The sequence below is a fragment of the Pongo pygmaeus genome, chromosome 6 (assembly GCF_028885625.2).
Source record: "Pongo pygmaeus isolate AG05252 chromosome 6, NHGRI_mPonPyg2-v2.0_pri, whole genome shotgun sequence".
In the NCBI taxonomy this organism is placed as follows: domain Eukaryota; kingdom Metazoa; phylum Chordata; class Mammalia; order Primates; family Hominidae; genus Pongo; species Pongo pygmaeus.
In genome coordinates this window covers 22179504-22202666 of record NC_072379.2, presented here as the reverse complement: position 1 = coordinate 22202666, position 23163 = coordinate 22179504, and the positions used below count along the sequence as shown (strand labels likewise).

Here is a 23163-nt window from a genome sequence, read left to right as displayed (position 1 = left end):
TCATCTGCCCTGAGGGTGCCCTCACTACCGGAGAAAGACTGCTGGCTGGAGCTGGAAAGATCATCCCCACAGCGGGTAACAACAATACCACCGCCTTTACCTTGATGGGGGGCTCGTTTCCAAAAGAAATTATGCCTCCATTAAGGGCCATTTTAGACCATTAGTGATGTGTTTACATTTCCACAAGAATGTTTACCTTTCCCTGCAGGGAACCGAGGTCAGTCTGTACTGTTCAGGAGTTAGTAACTGTGATCAAAGCTCTCTGCTTAGCTCAAGATACCAACCCTTAGGTTTGGGAGTTTAATTTTGACTCACTAATTGGCTCTGCAGGTGCCTTTGTTTTTCATTTCCACTCCCTAATTGCCCTTGTCAGTCTCTGGCTGGCCTCCCTGGGTGCTAGAGAATTCAAAACAAGGAAAAAAGGAAAACCTTGGGGAGCAGGAAACTGAAGGTTACTCTGGAGATCCTTTTGTCCGCTGGACAAGTCACTTGATTTCTCCGTGCCTCAGTTTTGGGATCATGATGGTACCCACCTACTAGGTTCATGGGAAGGTTGGATGAGTTAAGGCATAGACGCCCTCAGCAAATGCAAGGCAGAGCGCCCCTGCTCATTAAACAGGAGCTGTTGTTATTTCAATGTTCTTTCTTCCATTATTACAAGAGGGGACCAAAGTCCTGTCTGGATGGTCCCCCCTACCCCTGCCTACATCTGGAGGGAATCCATAAAGAAAATACAAAGAAAGCTTCTGAAATCTTCAGCTCCTGGGAAAATCAATAGTTGGAGGACCCCCTTGATGCTTTATTTTTATTTTTTTTTGAGATGGAGTCTTGCTCCGTCACTCAGGCTAGAGTGCAATGGCACGATCTCAGCTCACAGCAATCTCTGCCTCCTGGGTTCAAGCAATTCTCCTGTCTCAGCCTCCTGAGTAGCTGGGATTACAGGTGTGTGCCACCACACCTGGCTATTTTTTGTATTTTTAGTAGAGACAGGGTTTCGCCGTGTTGGCCAGGCTAGTCTTGACCTCCTGAACTCAGGTGATCTGCCCACCTCGGTCTCCCAAAGTGCTTGGATTACAGGTGAAAGCCACCGTTCCTGCCCCCCTTGATGCTTTCTAATCACAACTACAGCAAAAATCTTTCTAAGTTTTTGGTTTTTTTTTTTTTTTTTTTGAGACTGGGTCTTGCTCTGTCACTCAGGCTGAAGTGCAATGGTGTGTGATCATAGCTCAATGAAGCCTCCAACTCCTGATCTCAAGCAATCCTCCTGCTTCAGCCTCCCAAGTAGCTAGGACCACAGGCATGCGCCACTGCATCCACCTAATTATTATTACTTTTTTTGTGGTTGTTAGACACACGATTTTACTATATTGCTCAGGCTTGTCTCAAGCTCCTGGGCTCGAGTGATCCTCCCGCCTAGGCCTCCCAAAGCATTGGTATTACAGGCATGAGCCACTGCATCTGGCCTCCTTTAATGCTTTTTAATCCCACTCACAGCAAAGATCTCTCTAAGTCATTCCTAATGGGAGAAGCTTCTACCTTTTGCTCAATACTGCTAGGGCCAGAGACTCAGTACTTTACAAAGATGCCTAGACCATTTTCAGACTTTAAAATGGTCTTGTTTCACATTGGGTTCACATTTATCTTCCTGTAATTTTTTTGCTTTTTTTTTTCTTTTTTTGACAGAGTCTCGCTCTGTCACCCAGGCTGGAGTGCAGGGGCACCATCTTGGCTCACTGCAACCTCTGCTTCCCAGATTCAAGCGATTCTCCTGCGTCAGCCTCCTGAGTAGCTGGGACTACAGGTGCCTGCCACCATGGCTGGCTAATTTTTATTATTTTTAGTAAAGATGGGGTTTCACCATGTTGGCCAGGCTGGTCTCAAACTACTGGCCTCAAGTGATCTGCCTGCCTAGGCCTCCCAAAGTGTTGGGATTACAGGCGTGAGCCACTGTGCCTGGCCCTCCCTATAACTTTTGATGTAATGTGTTGTGCTGGATGGGATCATTGTCAAATTAAACATGAGGATGGAAAACTGACAGGAGTTAGGCTTCTAACTCCAAGCCTCTATGAGATGAATCTAGTCTTTTCCTCATTCATAAAATAAGCATAGTTATTACCTCCCCTCCCTGCTTCACACCACTCCTGTTAGCATTGGTTGTGACCACATTGGTTTGGAAAGTGCTAAAAATTTAAGGGGTATCATTATCCTTTTGAGCAATACTCATCATGCTTACCTCGTTTCAGCATGACAACTCCACATGACTTACGTAAGTTTCCAAAAACACCTCAAAATAGAAAGAATTCTAATATGACCCCATCCACCCATACCCATCACCCAGTGGCAGAAATTACCAGTATTTTTGCTAAGCTCATCATACGGTTTATTGACTTTGTTCCCATCTGCCTTCTCCTGAGCACTTTCTAGATTGCCAGCGTCCCCACTGAAATGGAATGATTTGTGGATTTTAAGCTATCGGAGTAGACAGCATGTCTATCTTTTTCATCATAGTATCTCTAGTGCCTGGCACTGCCCTGGTCATGGTAGGCTCTTAATAAAAAGTTATTCAATAACTGGACTTGGCTGGGCCCTGTGGCTCATGCCTGTAATCCTAACACTTTGGGAGACTGAGGTGGGAGGATCCCTTGAGGCCAGGAGTTTGAGACCAATGTGGGAAACATAGTGAGATTCTCTCTCTAAAAAACATAAAACCAATTAGCTGAGCATCGTGGTATGCATCTGTAGTCCTAGCTACTCAGGAGGCTGAGGTGGGAGGATTGTTTGAGCCTAGGACGTAGAGGCTGTAGTGAGCTGTGATCACTCCACTGCACTCTGGCCTGAGCAACAGAGTGAGAACCTCTTTCTAAAAATGAGAAAAAGATAAATACGTAACTGTACTCAAACAAACAAACAAACAAATGGAGGCCTTTGGTGGTGTAATAGTCCCTCAAGAACTGTGTCCTCTTGGGTAGGAAGTAGATTCTCTGTATATACCAAAGAGGCTAGGTCAGGACAATGACAATTAACTGACCACAACTGGCTGTTGAGGGAATTCAGGAATCCTTTGGGCCCTGGCTGGATAGTGTTGGGGCAAAGTAGATCTGATTGCCATTGGTTTGGGTTAGAAATCACTCCTGAATTCTTGTCATCGATGTGCACTCAAGGATTTCCCAAGAGCAGACATAGGTGCTACCTGAGTGCTTCTCTCTCTCTTAGGACTTGGCTGCGTGATTCTCCAGTAGGCCCTGGCTCTCTCTAAAGTCAAGTGAAAGCTCTGGGAACAGGAGAGCATCAGAGATCACGGTGAGTCCCTTCACCTCCTGTGCCCACTCGCTCATAAAATAACCCATCTCATGGGTTATTTTGTAAAGTGTATCTGTTTGTAAAGGATATATCACAATGCCTGGCATAGGATTATTGTTCACTAACTCTTAGTTTTTGTTCTCCAAGTGGTGTGCAGGTAATCAAGAATCAACTTGTGGTTGAGTGCAGTGGCTCACACCTGTAATCCCAGCACTTTGGGAGGCTGAGGTGGGTGAATCACTTGAGCTCAGAACTTTGAGACCAGCCTGGGCAACACGACAAGACCCTGTCTCTACTGAAAATACACAGAAAAAAAAATAGCCAGGCTTGGTGGCATGTGCCTGTAGTCCCAGCTACTTGGGAGGCTGAGGTGGGAGGATTACTTGAGCCTGGGGGGCAGACATTGCAGTGAGCCAAGATGGCACCACTGCACTCCAGCCTAGGTGATAGAGCAAGACCCTGTCTCAAAAAAAAAAAAAAAAAAAGAGCAAATCCACACAGTAGTCTCTCCATTCCTGACCTCTGTCTTTCATGCAGAACCTCTTTTAGAGAACACCTACTGTGTGCCAGCTGCAACAGCCTGGTGGCACCAGATTACTTTGGAAGTGAAAGGTAGTGTTTGTGATTATGCCCTATTCTTCCTCAAACGTTCCTTGGTTTCACTTTCAGAGCTGAAACATGGGCTCGGAAGGGCCAGGGATCTGACATGAAGCAGAAATTCTTGCCTATTTATGTTATCACCTATGAAGGCCATGAACAGGTCAACATGGTGACATTCATTCTCATCTAGAGCACTGGTCTTATCTTTTACTCGCTAGCATCAACATGACAAGACCCTGTCTCTACTAAAAATACACAGAAAATAAAACAGCCAGGCTTGGTGGCGTGTGCCTGTAGTCTCAGCTACTTGGGAGGCTGAGGTGGGAGGATTACTTGAGCCTGGGGGACAGACGTTGCAGTGAGCTAAGATGGCACTGCTGTACTCCAGCCTAGGTGATAGAGCAAGACCCTGTCTCAAAAAAAAAAAAAAAAGAAAGAAAGAAAGAATGAGCAAATCCGCACAGTAGTCTCTCCATGCCTGACCTCTGCTTGACCAATTCTTGTATTCATGGATTAATTTGTAGTATGGCTAAAACTTGCATTTCAGCTATTGGATCTGGAGGAATATCTTTGGATATATGCAGCCATGAATAGCAACTATTTGTTATGCAAGTTAAAGAAAATCATCTATGAAAAAAATGTTGCCTCACCTAAGGAAAGAAGGAAGGATGAAAGGACGGAAGAAAGAAAGGAAGGAAGATGGATGAAAGGAAGGAAGGAAGAATGGGTGAAAGGAAGGAAGGATCAAGGAAGAAAGGATGGAAGGAAGGATGGATGAAAGGAAGTAAGGAATGATGGATGGAGTGAAGAATGGAAAGAAGGAAGGAAGGAAAAGGAAAGGAGAGGAGGAAAGGAAGGGAGGAAAGAAGGGAGTACCCATCTGTGGCCTGTTAGGAACTAGGCTGCACAGCAGGAGGTGAGAGGCAGGTGAGGGAGTGAAGCTTCATCTGTATTTACAGCTGCATTTACATTTGTATTTTCATCACTCGCATTCTCACCTGAGCTCCGCCTCCTGTCAGATCAGTAGTGGCATTAAATTCTCGTAGAAGTGGGAACCCTATTGTGAACTGCGCATGGGAGGGATCTAGGTTGCACGGTCCTTATGAGAATCTAATGCCTGATGATCTGTCACTGTCTCCCATCACCCCCAGATGGAACCATCTAGTTGCTGGAAAACAAACTCAGGGTTCCCACTGATTCTACATGATGGTGAGTTGTATAATTATTTTATTATATATTACAATGAAATTATAATAGAAATAAAGTGTATAATAAATATAATGCGCTTGAATCATCCCCAAACCATCCCCCTCCCCTCGGTCCATGGAAAAATTGTCTTCCGGGAAACCAGTCCCTGGTGCCAAAAAGCTTGGGGACCGCTGTGATGATTCATTGCAGGTTACAAGGCACTCAGAGACTTCAGCAGGTGGTGGAATAATTTAAAAATGTTATTCTATACATTTTAGAGATCTGCTGCACAATATGGGGACTATAGTTAATAATAACATATGGTATATTTCACAATAGTTGAAAGAGTAGATTTTAAATGTTGTCACCACAAAAGTGTTAAGTATGTAAGGTGATAGATATGTTAATTGTCTTGATCTAATTATTTCATAATGTACACATCTATCAAGACATCAAAACATTGTACCCCATAAATATATAGTTATTATTTGTCAATTTACAAAAGCGATTATACTTGTGATTTTAATATAAACAATTTAAGAGAACAAGGCTCTTTATAAACTATATCGAATGTTTAAGATTCTGAATTATTATATTTAAAGCTTTCAGTGACTGAATTTATGAACTGTTCAAGGACCTAGTGACATTTCCTGTTAGATTTGTAAATCTTCCTCTAGGTACTTGAAAATTGAAGGGAAATATTTGTAAATGTAGTATACAATGTATGAGAGAATTTAAGTTTGTGAGCAGAGTTAATCATATGGAAATTTAAACTGAAAACTTTACGAATGAATGTATGCTTAATGAATATATATGCTAAATTAATTTTATTTATTTTGTTTTGTTTTGTTAGAGATGGAGTTTTGCTCTGTCGCCAAGGCTGGAGTGCAGTGGCATGATGTCGGCTCACTGCAACCTCTACCTCCTGGGTTCAAGCAATTCTCCTGCCTCGGCCTCCCAAGTAGCTGGGATTACAGGTGCACACCACCATGCCTGGCTGATTTTGTTGGTATTTTTAGTAGAGACAGGGTTTCACCATGTTGGCCAGTCTGGTCTCGAACCCGTGACCTCAAGTGATCCACCCGCCTTGGCCTCCCAAAGTGCTGGGATTACAGGCATGAGCCACGGTGACTGGCCCATATGCTAAATTAAATGTAAATAAAGCTGCAAATGAACAAAATGTTATTCCAAAGCAGAGGGTGGGAGTGTTCCTTTTCTCTTTTCTTCCTTCTTTTCTTTCCTTCATTTTTTCTCTCTGTTTCTGTCTTTCATTCTTTCTTTTCCTAGAAATGACTTTTGGAGTAGAATGGCAATGGACTGAATATTTATGTCTCCCCAAAACCCACATGCTGAAATACTAACACCCAAGGTGATGGTATTAGAAGTGAGGCCTCTGGGAGGTGATTAGGTCATGAGGGTGGAGCCCCGAAGAATGAAGTTAGTGCCCTCATTAAAAATAGGCCCCAAAGAGATCCCTCATTGCTTCTGCCATTTGAAGTTAGGGTGAAAAGACAGCTGTCTATGACGAATCAGCCCTCGCCAGACACTGAATCTGTCAGCACCTTGAACTCGGACTGCCAGCCTCCAGAACTAGAACTGTTGTTTATAAGCCACCCAGTTTATGACATTTTGTTATAGCAGCCCAAACAGGAGTGAGACATCTAATTTAACATTTGTGAAAAGAAAGTGTAAACTGGCCAGGCGTGGTGGCTCATGCCTGTAATCCCAGCACTTTGGGAGGACGAGGAGGGCAGATCACTTGAGGTTTGAGACTAGCCTGACCAACATGGTGAAACCCCATCTCTACTAAAAATACAAAATTTAGCCAGGCGTGGTGGTGTGCACCTGTAATCCCAGCTGCTCCAGAGGCTGATGCACAAGAATTGCTTGAACCAGGGAGGTGGAGGTTGTAGTGAGCCAAGATCACGCCACTGCACTCCAGCCTGGGTGACAGAGTGAGACCCTGTCTGAAAACCAAAACAAAACAAAAACGAAAATGTAAACTAAAAAAATTCCTAAATTTCTGCTCACTGTCAACTGAACGGACCTCCTCTTTGCCAAGGGGACCACAGAAAAATTTTAAAAACTGAGTTCCCAGCCATGACGGGAGGTCAGGCATGCCTCGTAATACCCCTGTTCTTTTGCAGTTCAGACACAACAATTAATTGGCATTAATGTTAAAATAGAGACCAGGAGACCAGCAGAACAGACTCTTTGTGGCAATAAGATACCAAATTGTAAACAGGATCTAAGGTCGTGTCAGGCGGGGTTAAGTCACGCACCCCTACACTGGAAGAATAAATTATGTTCTCACCGCCACAGGGTTTTTCTTTTTCTCTAGCAGCTAAACAATCACTGCCCTAGAGATAACCAATATTTAAACAATTACAACTCATCCAGCTCACAGACACTAACTAACTGACCCCCTGTTCCACCAGCCATAACTCCAGCTTTGATTGGACAAGTGCCTGATTTCAGTAACTTTCTCCAGATAAGAAGACCACTGACCACGGGCTGGTTCTGGCCGGTTTGCAGAGGCTGCACACTGAGTGCTTTTGTGTCCTGAAAAGACCTTTTCATATACAGGACCTAACCTGTCATACATTGAAATGTTAAGTTTCCACCCCAAAGTGAACCTGAGTCATTATGTTACATGGGCTTGGTTCAATATACATGCGTCAGGACCACCTCCATGAATATTCATAACTCCTCCTGTAACTTGTTGAATATGTACGTTTAGCCAAACTGTTCATCATAAAGTTCCTGCCTCAGCCCCTCCTCCTTCAATGTGCCTCTTTCTGGTCTTGGCTGGAGGCTGTGCCTCCCAGCCTGCTGGATGGCCGCCTTGTGGGCTGAAACCCTTTACTGGAAATAAAGTCTTTGTGTCTGTAATCTCATCTCAGCACCCGGAGGCCGAGGCAGGAGGATTGCTTGAGCCCAGGAGTTTGAGACCAGCCTGGGCAACATAGCAATACCTTGTCTCTACTTAAAATAAAAAAAAAAAAAAATTATCCAGGTGTGGTGGCATGCACCTGTAGTCCCAGCTACTCAGGAGGCTGAGGTGGGAGGATTGCTTGAGCCCAGGGGTTTGGGGCTGCAATGAACTATGATCACAACACTGTACTCCAGCTGGGGTGACAGAGTGAGACTATCTTAAAAAAAGAAAAAAGAAATAAAGAAAGAAAGTTTTTTTGACATTTATAAACTGTGATTTTTTTTCCCAGTTAACAAAAGTAATGGGCAGGAGGAAAGGGAAGGGAAGGGTGGAGGGAGGTGGGGGCAGGGGAGGTTGGAACGTGCTCATCTGTTCCCTGTTGGAGGATTATGGATGGAACTACCTCCCTTCATTGCACTTTGCAGGGCTCTGTCTGGGGACTACCATTGTCCCACTGTTGTGGAAAACCCAGACTGCATCCTCTAGGATAAGCACCTAAGTGAGGAGGAACCCTGGGCTCCTAGGCAATGACCATGCCCTTGGGACCCAGGAGCAGACCCGGAAAGAGCAGTGTGTCCCCACAGACCACCTATTGACCACGGAGGAGTTAGGGGGCTGTGGTGCTTCTCCCTTGTTGCGTGAGTACTGGGCTGTATTTGTTCCCTTTGCCTTGGCATCTTCTAGAATCAATAGCCAGCAAAGATTTCCACTAACTGGAGGAAATTATCCAGGGGCATGGTGGGGCCAGTGGTGAATGGCTGGCAGTTCCCAGGCAATCTGTCCTCCAGACACTTTCATTACTGGAGCCCTCTTGGGGGCTGGCAGGCTGGGTAATCTGACTCCAGAGACAGGGAAATGGTGGCAAGTATGTGAGTGAACAGGGAGCCAGAGATTCTTCTCTCTAGGCTGCAGAACCCTGGAGTGACTGTGGAAAAAGAAATAAAATAAGAGCACATGTAAGCTAGTACAGACACTATGGAGGATGATATGGAGATTCCTCAAAAAACTTAAAATAGAGCTACCATCGGACCAAGCCATCCTACTGCTGGGTATGTACCCGAAAGGAAAGGAAAGGAAAGCAGTATGTGGAAGAGGTATCTGCACTCCATGCTTATTGCAACACTGTTCACAACGGCCAAGATTTGGAAGCAGCCCAAGTGTCCATCAACAGATGAATGGTTAAAGAAAATGGGGCTGGGTGTGGTGGTTCACGCCTGTAATCCCAGCACTTTGGGAGGCCAAAGCAGGTGGATCACTTGAGGTCAGGAGTTTGAGACCAGCTTGGGCAACATGGTGAAACCCCGTCTCTACTAAAAATACAATTATCTGGGTGTCGTGGTGGGCAACTGTAGTCCCAGCTACTTGGGAGGCTGAGGCAGGAGAATGGCTTGGGAGGCAGAGGTTGCAGTGAGCTGAGATTGTGACATTGCACTCCAGCCTGGGTGACAAAAAAAGTGGGGAGGGGTACATATACACAATGGAGTACTATTCAGCTATAAAAAAGAATGAGATCCTGTTATTTGCAATGGCACAAATGAAACTGGAGGTCATTATCTTAAGTGAAATAAACCAGGCAGAGAAAGTCAAACTTTGTATATTATCATTCATTTGTGGGAGCTAAACATTAGAACAATTGGGCCGGGTACAGTGGCTCACACCTGTAATCCCAGCACTGAGAGGCCAAGGTGGGTGGATCACTTAAGGTCAGGAATTTGCGAACAGCCTAGTCAACATGGTGAAACCCTGTCTCTACTAAAAATACAAAAAAATTAGCTGGGAGTGGTGATGGGAGCCTGTAATCCCAGCTATTTGGGAAGCTGAGACAGGAGAATGGCTTGAACCTGGGAGGCGGAGGTTGCAGTGAGCAGAGATCGTGCCACTGCACTCCAGCCTGGGCGACAGAGCAAGACTCCATCTCAAAACAAAACAAAACAACTGAACTCATGGAGATAGAGAGGAGAAGGATGGTTATAAGCTGGGAAGGGGAGGGTGGTAGTAGGGATGTGTGGTTGGTTAATGGATATAAAAATATAGTTAGAATGAATAAGATCCAGTATTTGACAGCACAACAGAGTGACTGCAGTCCACAATAACTTATTGTACATTAAAAAATAACTTAGGCTGGGCGCAGTGGCTCACGCCTATAATCCTAGCACTTGAGGCCAAAGCGGGCAGATCACGAGGTTAAGAGATCAAGACCATCCGGGCCAACATGGTGAAACCCTGTCTCTACTAAAAATACAAAAAAAAATTAGCTGGGTGTGGTGGCACGTGCCTGTAGTCCCAGCTACTCAGGAGGCTGAGAGGAGAATTGCTTGAACCCGGGAGGAGGAGGTTGCAGTGAACTGAGATCCCACCACTGAACTCCAGCCTGGTGACAGAGCGAGACTCCATCTCAAAATAAATAAATAAATAACTTAAAGAGTACAATTGGAATATGTATAACACAAAGAAATGATAGACACTTGAGGTGATGGATACCCCATCCACCCTGATGTGATGATTACATATTGCAATGCCTATGTCAAAATACTTCAGATACCCCAGAAATATTAGATTGGTGCAAAAATAATCACAGTTTTTGCCATTACTTTTGCACCAACCTAATATATACATCTGCTATGTACCCATACAAATTAAAAATTAAAAGACATGGCTGGGCGTGGTGGCTCACGCCTGTAAATCCCAGCACTTTGGGAGCCTAAGGCAGGTGGATCACGAGGTCAAGAGTTTGAGACCAGCCTAGCCAACATGGTAAAACCCTATCTCTACTAAAAATACAAAAAAAAAAAAAAAAAAATTATCAGGGCCTGGTGACGCTCACCTGTATTCCCAGCTACTTGAAAGGCTGAGGCAGGAGAATTGCTTGAACCTGGGAGGTGGAGGTTACAGTGAGCAGAGATTGCACCACTGCACTCCAGCCTGGGTGACAGAGCGAGACTGTGTCTAGAAAAATAAAATTATCTGGGCATGGTGGTGCGCACCTATAATCCCAGCTACCCGGGAGGCTGAGGCAGGAGAATCATTTGAACCCGGGAGGTGGAGGTTGCAGTGAGCCGAGATCATCAAGCCATTGCACTCCAGCCTGGGTAATAGAGCGAGACTCCATCTCAAAAAAAAAAAAAAAATTAAAAGACACCAGAAAGTATGAGTGTTGCCTTAAGGAAAAAGAGAAGCTATTCCCTGTTTGCTTTTACATGCTCTTTATTCTTGAACATCTGCCTTCTGTCTTATCTCAAGATGCATGGCCGTTATTGTCAGGCAGACCTTGGTTCAAGTCTGGGCTCAGCCTCTTTTACAGTGGTATGAACGTGGTGAGTTACTTAACCTCCAAGGCCACACTTACTTCATTTGGTTTTGAAAACACTTCACTGGCTCTTCGTGGGGATTAAATGGGATAAAATATTTCACTTACTGTGCTTTACAAAATTCCTGATAAATTCTCAGTAAGGGATAGCCGTTTACATTCTTATCCTCTGTAATCTTCTTCCTTGTATTATGTTTAAGTAATTTTTTTTCTTTCATGGAGAAGGTACTAGGAAAGTGAGATGTGGGAAAATGGAGCTATTTACATTCAAAAAAGGAAGATTAGTAAAAAATTAATACATGTTTATTCCTTCTGCTTGTCCATGTTGATTTCTTCTGCAAGAATCAGGCATATCTGCATGGCTTCTTTTTTTTTTTAATGAAGAGCCATGGCTGGGCATGGTGGCTCACATCTATAATCCCAGCACTTTGGGAAGTCAAGGAGGGAGGACGGCTTGAGGCCAGGAGTTTTGAGACCACATGGGCAACATAACCAACACATCTCTACAAAAAAATAAAAATTTGCCCAGCATGGTGATGCCCATTTTTAGTCCTGCTACTTGGGAGGCTGAGGAGGGAGAATCACTTGAGCCCAGGAGTTTGAGGGTGCAGTAAGCTATGATCATAGCACTGAACTCCATCCTGGGCAACAGAAAAAGACCCTATAAAAAATGAAAAAGAAAGAGAGAGAGAGAGAGAAAGGAGAGAGAGAAAAAGAGAGAGAAAGAAAGAAAAGAGAGAAAGAAAGACAGAAAGAAAGAAAGAAAGAAAGAAAGAAAGAAAGAAAGAAAAGAAAGAAAGAAAGAAAAGAAAAGAAAAAGAGAAAGAGAGAGAGAGAGAGAAAGAAGAAAGAAGGAAGGGAAGGGATGGGAGGGGAGGGGAAAAAGAACCAGGGTAGGGCCAGATGTGGTGGCTCACGCCTGTAATCCTAACACTTTGGGAGGCCGAGGCAGAAGGATCCCTTGAGCCCAGGAGTTCGAGACCAGCCTGAGCAACATAGGGAGACCTGTCTCTATAAAAATAAATAAATAAATATGTAAATTTAAAAAAGAAAAAAGAAAAGGACCAGGGTAAAACCATCTCTAATGTTTCAATGCAAGCTGCATGTATCTCTTCATAAGCATTTTAATTGTGTGAGCATTTCAAGCATGAGCATAAAGAGCTCCCCGTGTTTCCTTGAAGCTAAGACATGCTTCCCCTCAACATCTGAATGCATTTCACCAGGGTTGATGTGCTGGGCCTACGTGCCACTATGAGTTGGCAAAGTCAGAGACCCAGTGACAAGACCCAGGAAAGTTCTGGACACAGACAGATGGAGAGTGAGCTCTGAGCTGCCTACCACCTGAGGAGAAGCTGGGGCTCCAGGGAGAAGCTGGCGAGTGGCTGCTTCTCACTTCCCAGGAAGGGCCTCACAACCGCCTCGTCAGTCCTCTCTGGGCTCCTTTCCAGGTCCAGTGGTCGAGGACGTCTTAAGATCCTCACTGTTTCCTGACTTGCCATTTCGGTTTTAGGAAATTAGATGTAAGAAAACACATCTTGCTCTCATTTTTTTTTTAAGCTGATGCCTTTGAAGATGGGGTTTAGAAAAAGGCTGCGTGGTCCTTGAGCCAAAATGTTACAGCAAAGGGGTACCAATCCAGACACCAAGAGGGCGTTCTTGGATCTCACACAAGAAAGAATTCAGGGCAAGTCCATAGAGTAAAGTGAAAGCAAGTTTGTTAGGAAAGTAAAGGAATAAAAAATGGCTATTCCATAGAGACAGCAGACTGGAGGGCTGCTGGTTACCCATTTTTATGGTTATTTCTTGATGATATGCTAAACAAGGGGTGGATTATTCATACCTCCTCCTTTTAGATTATATGGGTAACTTCTTGATGTTGCCATGGCATTTGTAAGCTGTCATGGCACTGTTGGGAGTGTAGCAGTGGATGACCAGAGGTCACTCTTGTGGCCATCTTGGTTTTGGTGGGTTTTGGCCGGCTTCTTTACTGCAACCTGTTTTATCAGCAAGGTCTTTATGACCTGTATCTTGTGCTGACCTCCTATGTCATCCTGTGACTTAGAATGCCTTAATCATCTGGTAATGCAGCCCAGTAGGTCTCAGCCTCGTGTTACCCAGCTTCTATTCAAGATGGAGTTGCTCTGGTTCAAACGCCTCCAACAACAGCCTTGCAATAAAGAAAGAGTTTAACTGATGCAAGGCTGGCTACTCCACGTGGAAAATTGAGTTATTACTCAGATCCATCTCTCTGAGCATTTGGAGGCTAGGGTTTTTCCAAGGTAGTTTGGGGAAAGTGTTGGGGGTGGCTAGGCAATGGGTGCTTGCTGTTGATTGGTTGGAGGCATCATTATAGGGGGGTAGAAAATGGTCTTTCTGCACACAGAGTCACTTACGGGAGGGGACACTGGAGTGGTTGGGGTTGGTGAGTCCAGGTGGAGCCATCTGTAGTCAGAAATGCAAAAAAAAACCTGAGAAGATATCTCAAAAGGCCAATCTTAGGTTCTGCAATAGTAATGTTATCTGCAGGAGTAATTGGGGAGGTTGCATATCTTGTGACCTCTGGAATAACGGCTGGCAATCATTTATGTCTACACCTTAGCAGAAATCAGGCTCCACTCACCTTCCTAGCCTGGTGGTCTCTCACTGGCTTTATGAAGGTGATTTAGTTTTGGGCAAGGGCTATTATCATTTAAACTATAAACTCATTGTCTCCCAAAGTTAGCTTGGTGTAAATCCAGGAATGATTAAGAGAAGGCTGAAGGCCAAAGGCAAGGTGACAATTGGCCAGGCCAGATCTCCTTCACTGCCGTAATTTTCTAACTGATACAATTTTTGCAAAGGCAGTTTCAGTAAGGTTGAGCTAAATTTAAAGGTAAAAACAGGAAAAAAAAAATAGGTAAATGAAGCTAAACTTGGGTAATGAATAAAATATATTCCTAGTTAACTGTTCCAGAGTGCCACAACTTGAGACTCAACGTTAGCATTTATTTCAACTGTAACTGTGGTTTCCATGTTGTTAGCAAACAGTTTCCTGGTTGTGAAATTTACCCTTGGATAACTAGCTGTTGGCATGTGTTTGTGGCTTGTGTGGACTTGGATAGTCATATGCGTCTGAAATTCATATGCAGTCATAAGGTAGATGCAGTTGTTTTACACATTTCATTGCCCAGATAAATAAGTTGATTAGCAGGGCATGGCATCATGAACCCGTAGTTCCAACTTCTTGAGAGGCTGAGGCAGGAGGATCACTTGAGCCTGGGAGTTCGAGTCCACCCTGGACAATGTTGTGAGATCCTGTCTCTTAACACAATAAATAAATAAGTTAGTCTCATGTCTACATGCAGATTTGGGAGCTGGAGAATGAACATGAGTTTGCTTAGAACACATTTCCTCCCATCACGGCACTTTGATCTGGCTGAAGATAGGAGAGTGGAATACACAGGGTCCAAAGGCTGAAGAAATTACAGTGCATTTGTAGAAATGCTAATGACTCACAGTGGATGGAGCACAAGGCTTGGAGAGACATGTTCCCAGAGCAAGCAGAGCCAGGAGGTCTTTGCACAGCCAGTGAGGAGTCTGGGCTCAATCGTGGGAAGAGTGGGAAGCTCTGCAGGGCTTTAAGCAGGCAATGACACCATCACCTTTGCATGTGGAAAGATCACTGGTAGAAACACAGAGAGGTCGAGTTGGAGTGGAAAACTGTTAGAGGGTTTTAGAAATAACCCAGGTGAGAGAATGATGGTGACCTCAATTAAGGTGGTGTCACTGGACAGGGAGGCAGGTTCACTGCATTGGGAGCAAAGAAACAAAATACAGTAGAAACAAGAGTGAACCACAGCTGTGGGCAAAGCCAGCAAGGGGTTTGCAAAGAAACAGGCTCAGCTTCTGAGGCAAGACCCACAAAGACCTGTTGTGATAGAATCTCTTAAAAATTTTTATTTTCAAATATTTAATTGACAAAGATTGACTTGAAGGAGCATAGAGAATTTCACCCCCAAATATGGCTACCTGGTATAATGAATATTTTGAAAAACCCTTTGGAATCTACAGGCCTTGGAAAAGACATTTCCCTTATCCTCATAAAGATCAGATGGGCCCACCAAGAAGAACAATTGCTTTATCCTTCTCTTCTCTACTATCTCATTATCTATTTCAGGAAAGGAAAGGAAGAATGTAGCCAGACCGGGCCTAAGCATTTTACAAAATAATGCCTGTCTCCCTGGTATGAACCATTCAGCTTCCCAAGAGAACCATTTATAAGTCAATCTCTGTTCCCAACTTCCATTCATTCTCCCAAATACCCATGCATTTTTATCTTGGTAATCATTTAATGCTCCTCAACAGAATTACCTATATTTCCCATCTCTTATAACATTTAAAGATTAATTAATCATTTCATGCCCCTCAACAAAATAACCCATAACCCCTTATGAAAAGAGGTTCTGTAACTATCCAATGGGTTCACCTTGCCTGCTGCCTAGACAGGGCTGATTTATAAAGACAGGAATTGCAATGGAGAAAGAGTAATTCACGCAGAGTCGGCTGTGCAGGAGACCAGAGTTTTTGTTATTACTCAAATCAGTCTCCCCAAAAACTCTGGGGATTAGAGTTTTTAAGTACTATTAGCGGACGGGGGAAGCCAGTGAGCCAGGAGTGCTGACTGGTCAGGGGTGAAATCAAAGGGAGTCAAAGTTGTCTTTTTGTGTTGAGTCAGTTCCTGGGGGCCACAAATCAGGTGATCTGGGTGGTGCCAGCTGATCCATCAAGTGAAGGGTCTGCAAAATATATCTCAAGCAGTGGTATTAGGAGCAGTTTAGGGAGGGTCAGAATCTTGTAGCTTCTAGCTGCATGACTCCTAAACCATAATTTCTAATTTTGTGGCTAATGTTAGTCCTACAAAGGCATTCTAGTCCCCAGGCATGGAGGTCTGCTTTGGGAAAGGATTGTTATCATCTTTGTTTTAAACTATAAGCTAAGTTTCTCCCAAAGTTAGTTCAACCTACACCCAGATATGGACAAGGACAGCTTGGAGGTTAGAAGCAAGATGGAGTTGGTTAAGTTAGATCTATTTCACTGTCTCAGTCACAGTTTTGCTAAGGTGGTTTCAGTTCTCCTTCTCCACCTCATCTCTCCATTTCACTCTTTCCCTCCCTCTCTCCCTTTCTTTTCTGAGTGCATCAAGTATAATTCACCAATGTACATAGTAAAGAGAACTCTAGAGCAGTGATTCCCAAACCTGAGCAAGCATCGGAGTCACTCGGAGGGCTTGTTAAAACAGATGGCTGGGCGCCAATTCAGAGAGCCTGACTCAGTAGGTCTAGGGTGGAGCTGAGAATTTGTATTTTCCCAGGTGACAAGACTGCTGGCTCAAGGATTACATTTTAAGAACCCTGCTCTGGAGTATAAAAGATCCACTGCCCAGCCTGCAGACAGGACGACTCCTCCTACCCCATTTTACACAGGTGAACACTTCACTCATTTTTATAAGTTTCCAGAAAGTGAAATTCTACAGGCAAGTAATTATTATATCATAGTAATTTGTTAAACACTTACCAAATGTCAAGTGAACTAAATTCCACAGTCAGGAGGCTTTTCTGATTCCAGGTCCCTATACTGCAAGTTAAATTCATTGATGCTTAAGAAGCAACCTCCCTTTGCCTCTCAATGCTGAGAGTGGGACTCAGGTGTGACTGAGGCTGGAGATGTTGAGTGACGGAAATGATGTAATTGTCACCCACTGACTTCTTAGCCACAGTAAGTTCTGGGAGCATTGGTTTAAGGATTCTGGTTTACTTGCTTCCAAAGTATCCATAGAAACCCAGGATCATGGACTTGCATATCTGGATAGGAATCTAGATGTCACGTCACCTCTCTTCATGCAGAAACATTCACCTTTGTCTTGGTTTTCTGCTAAAATCCTTCATTAGCCCCTGTCTACAGTGCTACAGCTTCCATAAAGTCTTCCCAATACCCAGAAGGAGGTGGGCTCATCCCATCTTCTGTGTCTTCATTGCATTACCCCCTTTTTGATATGTCCACAGAGAGAAAAGCAAGTAAATGCCAGTTCTTGGAGGATTCTTATAAACTCAGTATGATTACTTTATTTGATAGGATAGAAAACTCAGGCCCAAGGGGAAAATTAGAATGTTAAGGACACCTCCACTCATATGCTTATCACAGCAGTGTTCACAATAGCAAAGACATGGAATCAACTCAGGTGCCCACCAATAGTGGGTTGGATAAAGAAAATGTGGTATATATACACCATAGAATACTACGCAGCCATAAAAAGAATGAAATTGTGTTTTTTTTTTGTTTGTTTGCTTTTTTGCAGCAATATGAATGCAGTTGGAAGCTATTATCCTAAGTGAATTAATGCAGAAACAGAAAACCAAATAGCAGGCTGGGCACGGTGGCTCATGCCTGTAATCCCAGCACTTTGGGAGGCAGAGGTGGGTGGATCACGAGGTCAGGAATTCGAGACCAGCCTGCCCAGTGCGGTGAAACCCTGTCACTACTAAAAATACAAAAATTAGCCAGGCATGGTGGTGCATGCCTGTTGTCCCAGCTACTTGGGAGGCTGAGGCAGGAGAATCGCTTGAACCCGAGAGGCGGAGGTTGCAGTGAGCCGAGATCTCACCACTGCATTCCAGCCTGGGTGACAGAGCGAGACTCCATCTCAAAAAAAAAAAAAAAAAAAAAAGCAGAGTGGTGCTGCATGCCTTAAGACAAAGCATCTAATACTGCCAGGGTGGGTTAAATAAGGAGATCCCTGAGCTGGTCAAGATAAATCCCTGGAAATTCTGCAGACAGGTGAGAGAAAGACACCCAGTGCAGAAAGACAGACAACCCCTCACAGAGACGTGGAGGCAGGTAACAACAGGGTGTGTGTGTGGCTAATCGTAATTGACTTGTGTGACTGGAAGGATGAAATGTGACTAAGGAATGAGAGGGGGGGAAAAAAGAGACAGGTTGCAGTGATGCTTCCGATATTTTCCATGAGAATGAAAAATCAGTATATTTATGTTGAAATGAAAACAAAAATACTGCTGGAGCATAAATGAGAAAATGTTTCATACAAAATCTCCACTGGCTTTAGAGCACCAGGCAAACATCAGTTATTGCTGCTGCTGCCCATGTTGTCAAGTGACAGCAAGATAGGGAATGCTATCCTTAAAAGATTGCATGTAATTTCAAACCGTTGTAGGAAATGCAAAAAAAACAAAAAAAAAAACAACCATAAAACGCCTTTAGGAGGGATGCTGTCTTGATCCAAACTGAAGGTGATTTATTACTGTGAGTAACCAATAGTATTAAGTCCACATCAATTTTATATCTAATTTAAAATTTTGAGGTCTCCAAGCGCTCATTAAAGAATACAGTGAATGGCCAAGCACAGTGGCTCATGCCTGTAATCCCAGCACTTTGGAAGGCCGAGGCGGGTGGATCACGAGGTCAGGAGATCGAGACCATCCTGGCCAACATGGTGAAACCCTGTCTCTACTAAAGTACAAAAAAAAGTTGGCCAGGCATGGTGGCCTGTAGTCCCAGCTACTCGGGAGGGTGAGGCAGGGGAATCGCTTGAACCCGGGAGGGCAGAGGTTGCAGTGAGCCGAGATTGTGCCACTGCACTCCAGCCTGGGTGACAGAATGAGACTCTGTCTCAAAAAAAAATCAATATAATGGATTTACGTATTTTAATTATGTTTTATGAATTGTGAACATAATGTAATTAAGAGACTTTTCAGGAGATGTGATTAATGAACAGGGTGGCTCGACATATGGCAGCAGACACCACACTGAGTGGACTCGGTGAGAGGAGTTCAGCCTCTTGGCTGACAGCCCAGGACAGAGCATTTAAGACACTATTCATGGGAATGGTGATCGGAGCTTCATGATGCTGTGTGGAAGCCACATGGCAGGAACAAGGGATGGGGAGCAAGTCAGGCCAGCAGGAGGCCAAGTGCAATGTCTGAGTGAGTGTGCAGGCCTGTGTGCCACAAAGGACCGTTGCTTTCTGCCTCTGCAACCTCCCACATCTGCCTCCCATCACCTTCCCCACTGCTGCTGCCTTAGTTTCCAAGCCCATTCACTCTTTTCCTTTTTTTTTTTTTTTTTAATTTTGAGATGGAGTCTCACTCTGTCACCCAGGCTGGAGTGCATCGGTGCGATCTCGGCTTACTGTAACCTCTGCCTCCCAGGTTGAAGCGATTCTCCTGTCTCAGCCTCCCAAGTAGCTGGGACTACAGGCACACACCAACATGCCTGGCTAAATTTTGCATTTTTAGTAGAGACCGGGTTTCGCCATGTTGGCCAGGCTCGTCTCGAACTGCTTACCTCAGGTGATCTGCTGCCTCGGCCTCCCAAAGTAAACTCTTTTGTTTTATTATTTGTTTTTTTTTTTAATTTTTATTTATTTATTTATTTTGAGATGGAGTCTCACTCTGTCTCCCAGGCTGTAGTGCAGTGACACAATCTCGGCTCACTGCAAGCTCCGCCTCCCAGTTTCACACCATTCTCCTGCCTCACCCTCCTAGGTAGCTGGGACTACAGGCACCAGCCACCATGCCCAGCTAATTTTTTTTGCATTTTTAGTAGAGATGGGGTTTCACCGTGTTAGCCAGGATGGTCTCAATCTCCTAACCTCATGATCCGCCTGCCTCAGCCTCCCAAAGTGCTGAGATTACAGGCGTGTGCCACCTCACCCAGCCTTGTTTTATTTTTAACAGAGAAAAAAAAAAACCCCACATAACATAAAATGTACCATCTTAACCATTTCTAGTGTTAAGTATATTCACATTATTGCAACACAGATCTCCAGGAATTTTTCATCTTGCAACTCTAAAACACTCTACCCATTAAATAGCCAACTCTCTTTTCTTCTCCTTGCCCCAGCCCTTGGCAAGTATCATTCTACTTTCTGGCTGTATATATTTGAGTACTCTAAGTACCTCATCTAGGTGGAATCGTAGAGTCTTTGTCTTTTTGTGATGGGCTTATTTCATTTAGTATAATGTGCAAGAGATTCATCTATGTTGTGGAATGTGACAAGATTCCCTCCCCTGCCTTTTTTTTTTTTTTTTTTTAAGGTCAGGTTCTCACAGTTTTGCCCAGGCTGGGCTGCAGTGGCACGATCATAGCTCATTGCAGCCTTGAACTTCTGGACTTAAGCACTCCTCCAGCCTCAGCCTCCCAAGTAGCTGGGACCACAGGTGCATGCCACCACGCCCAGATACTCATTTTTTTTTTCTCTTGAGACAGACTCTTGCTATGCACTGAGGCCTGGAGCACAGGGGCACATGGCTTACTGTTGCCTCAACCTCCCAGGCTCAAGCAATTCTCCCATCTCAGCCTCCTAAGTAGTTGGGACTACAGGCGTACATCATCACACCTAGCTAATTTAAAAAAAATTATTTGTAGAGACTGGCGTAGAACTCCTGGACTCAAACAATTCTCCCGTCTCGACCTCCCAAAGTGCTGGGATTATAGGCATGAGATACCATGCCCAGGAGATTCCCTTCCTTCTTAAGGTTGAATAATATTTTGATGCATGTATATTCTACATTTTTTCCATTCATCTCATGAGGGACACTTGACAATTTCATTAACTCTTTCTGCTGCAGTGATGCCTCTCAACTGGTCTTTCCAGCTCCAATCTCAGGAATCCTTAGACTTACCTCTTGATAACCCACAGGTGGGGTCTTCCTAAGATGATAGGTCACTGTCCTGCTGAAAGCCTATTGATTTTGGATATTTGTGATTCCATGGTCAGGTTTACCGCACTCTCATGGCCTGGCTATAGGTTGATGCAAAAGTGATTGTGGTTTCACCTTTGAAAGTAATGGCAAAGCCAGGTGTGGTGGCCCATGTCTGTAATCCCAGCACTATGGGAGGCCGAAGTGGGTGAATCACCTCAGGTCAGAAGTTTGAGACCAGCCTGGCCAGCATGGGCAACATAGCAAGACCCTGTCACTACAAAAAATAAAAATTAGCCAGGTGTGGTGGGGCACGCATGTAGTCCCAGCTACTCAGGAGGCTGAGGTGGGAGGATCTCTTCAACCCAAAAGTTTGAGGGTACAGTGAGCTAGTATTGTGCCATTGCACTCCAGCTTGGGCAACAGAGAGACCTTGTCTTAAAAAAAAAAAAGAAAGAAAAGAAAAGAAAAAAATTGCCAGCCTCTTCTCTAGGCCATCTCTTGTGTTGAAATTCACTTTAAAACTTCCTACCTTGGCCGGGCGCGGTGGCTTATGCCTGTAATCCCAGCACTTTGGGAGGGTGAGGCAGGTGGATCACCTGAGGTCAGGAGTTCAAGACCAGCCTAACCAACATGGAGAAACCCCATCTCTACTAAAAATACAAAATTAGCTGGGCATGGTGGCCCATGCCTGTAATCCGAGCTACTTGGGAGGCTGAGGCAGGAGAATTGCTTGAACCTGGGAGGTGGAGGTTGCAGTGAGCCAAGATCGAGCCATTACACTCCAGCCTGGGCAACAAGAGTGAAACTCTGTCTCAAAAAAAAAAAAAAAAAAAAAAACTTCCTAGCTGTGACCCTGTGTAAGTAATTCAACTTCTCTGTCGCTCGTCTAAAAGGGGATAATAATAACAACCAACTTCACAACTTCATTGTGAAGACTGAGATAATTCATACAAAGCCCTTGGCATACAGATGCCAGGATGGCCACCAAGGCAATAGAAGTGTCCATGTCAGATTGGCAGACCCAGTGCAATCCTCAGTGGCGGCTGCAGCCCAGATTTCTCTTCCTTCAAAGGCAAGGTGGCAAGTGCTCAGAGTGTGGGCTTTGGAGTTTAAAACTTGTGGGTCCCCATTCAAAATCACTCCTACTTCTAACTTGAACTTGAGACCTTGATTTTCTATGTGTGGAATGATGAAAATAATACACGCCCTTCAGGTTTATTGTGAGGACTATAAGCAGTAAGCATTTTATTTTATTTTATTTTTTGAGACAGAGTCTTGCTCTGTCACCCAGGCTGCAGTGCAGTGGTGCGATCTGGGCTCATTGCAACCTCCCCATTCCGGGTTCAAGCAATCTCCTGCCTCAGCCTCCCAAGTAGCTGGGATTACATGTGCCCGCCACCATGCCTGGCTAATTTTTGTATTTTTAGTAGAGATGGAGTTTTGCCATGTTGGCCAGGCTAGTCTTGAACTCCTGACCTGAAGTGATCCCCCTGCCTCGGCCTCCCAAAGTACTGGGATTACAGGCATGATCCACTGTGCTGGGCCAGCAGTAAGCACTTTAATGATGATGTATGGGTTTAAAACATGCTGCACACAAAAGCAGAAAACAGACACTCAGGAAAGGGCAGTTTCCTCTCTCCTTTCCACCAGTCTGTCTACTTTCTTTTTTTCTTTTTGAGATGGAGTCTCGCTCTGTCGCCCAGGCTGGAGTGCAGTGGTGCAATCTTGGCTCACTGCAGCCTCCACCTCCCGGGTTCAAGCGATTCTCCTGCCTCAGCCTCCCAAGTAGCTGGGACTACAGGCGACTGGCACCACGCCTGGCTAATTTTTTGTATTTTTAGTACAGACAGGGTTTCACCGTGTTAGCCAGGATGATCTTGATCTCCTTTTCTAAACAAGAGGAGTTTCTTTTTTCTTTTTCTTTTCTTTTTTTTTTTTTTTTTTTTTTTTTGAGACAGGGTCTCACTCTGCCACCCAGACTGGGGTGCAATGGCATGATCATGTCTCACTGCAGCCTTGACCTTTCCTGGCTCAGGTGATCCTCCTGCCTCAGCCTCCCAAATAGCTGAGACTACAGGCATGCACCAACACATCAGGCTAACTTTTTTTTCTTTTTTCCTGTTTTGTTTTGGCTT

At 44.4% G+C, this 23163-nt stretch overlaps 2 long non-coding RNA genes across 3 annotated transcripts in view; both read right to left on the bottom strand.

Annotated features, from left to right (window-relative positions):
* Window positions 1-23163, bottom strand: part of LOC134739928 (uncharacterized) — a 118611-nt gene that overhangs the window by 71064 nt on the left and 24384 nt on the right. The gene's annotated exons all lie outside the window — the stretch shown is intronic.
* Window positions 14295-18011, bottom strand: LOC134739929 (uncharacterized). The gene is made up of 2 exons (XR_010127086.1): window positions 14826-18011; window positions 14295-14630 (listed from the first exon to the last, which is right to left on the bottom strand). It is a non-coding gene; the product is annotated as an uncharacterized LOC134739929 (long non-coding RNA).